The sequence below is a fragment of the Vulpes vulpes genome, chromosome 6, assembly GCF_048418805.1.
Source record: "Vulpes vulpes isolate BD-2025 chromosome 6, VulVul3, whole genome shotgun sequence".
In the NCBI taxonomy this organism is placed as follows: Eukaryota; Metazoa; Chordata; class Mammalia; order Carnivora; family Canidae; genus Vulpes; species Vulpes vulpes.
Window position 1 is genome coordinate 38,572,835 of NC_132785.1, and position 1,709 is coordinate 38,574,543.

Below are 1,709 nucleotides of genomic sequence, written 5' to 3' on the forward strand. Positions count from 1 at the left end.
TCAGTATTAGTTCTTTACGAATAGTTTACTCTGAAAGACTGATCATGGTTGCATGTCTTTGTTACTCTAAAGGGCTGCTACACAGACTGACACATATTGGTTTACACACACACACACACACACACACACACACATATTGAAACTCAATGTTAGTAAATAATATTAGGAAAGTTTATTTTTGTTGGTATGAAAATGAAATAGGATTGTTGATGTAGAACAGTGTTTAATAAACTCTATGGCCTTGAGCAAAGGGCAGGTATGGTTACTCCCTGTTATAAAAATCTGGCTTCCTAAATTCAAAGTTCTTCTGTAAGGCAATCCATATACATTCTTACATTGAAAGATAAGATGAACTTTTTTAGTTTATATAGGATCAGAAAACCTTTATTCTTATGTTTTCAATGCAATATATAAGGTTCCAGAATGTACAAAATTAATAGTTTTATTAATCCATGATAATTTTGGAGATTATATACATTATGTATATATACACATTTTACTATATATATATATACACACACACACACACACATTTTATTACCTTAGGAAATAGGACTGATTTTTGTCTCAGTAGCAATTTTTTTCCAAATGTTAAGTAATTGAGTCATTAGTTAAAAATTAAGAAACACATCTATAAGTTTGGAGCTACATATGTGTGTGTGTATATATATCTATATCTATCTATCTATCTATCTATCTATCTATATATATATATATAGTAAAATGTGTATATATACATAATACATATTTTGTTTTTAAGAGAGAGAGCACAAGCAGGGTGGAAAGGGCAGAGAGAGAGAGAAAACCTTAACCATGCTCCATGCCAGCATGGAGCCCATTGCAGGGCTCAATCTCAAGACCTGAGATCATGATCTGAGTAGATATCAAAGTGTCAAACACTTAACCAACTGAGCCACCCAGTTGCCCCTGGACTACTTACATTTTTAATGATATATAGACACTATTTTGGCTATGATTTATTATACTTCTTCATTCCTTAATATTTAATAATGTGTGTTTAGAAAGACTGCCCAACATTATGTGATGTATCTAAAAGTTTGAGGTGCCATTTCTAGGGCACTGAGGTCTAGACATATTTATGATCTTTTGAGCAGACACAAAAGTGTAGGCAAACCCCTGTAATCTACCTAAGAGGTGTTTATTAACTAAATATAAAGTCAGTGTATAAGTTCTCAGAAAATATTAAGTAGAATAATCCTATAGTTATATCCAATTTTGGTTCTAGTTGATTGATTTTATGTCTGTCTTTATAACCAAGATGAGATAAGGAGGTTCTGATTTCCTAGCTCCAGCACAAGGATCAACTTGTAGTCACATACTTTCAATTATCTCCTCCAAAAGTAAAACAATAAAAATATAATTTTTGTAGAATTTTTCAAAAGGATGAGCATTGGATGTTACATGCAACTGATGAATTACTGAAAACCACATCTGAAACTAATGATGTTCTATATGTTGACAAATTGAATTTAAATTTATAAAAGGTTAAATTTGACTTGCAAAATCAAATTTTAATCATGAATCGTAAAAATATATTTTCGAAGCTTTATCACTGAGAAAACCTCGAAAAAAATTACTCAAAAACAATGAACCACATTTCACCTAGATTTCATGTGAATAAAGAATCAGAGACTGAAGAGTTGGAAAAGAACTATGGGATTGTAGGACATTTTGTGTCAGAGATCAAG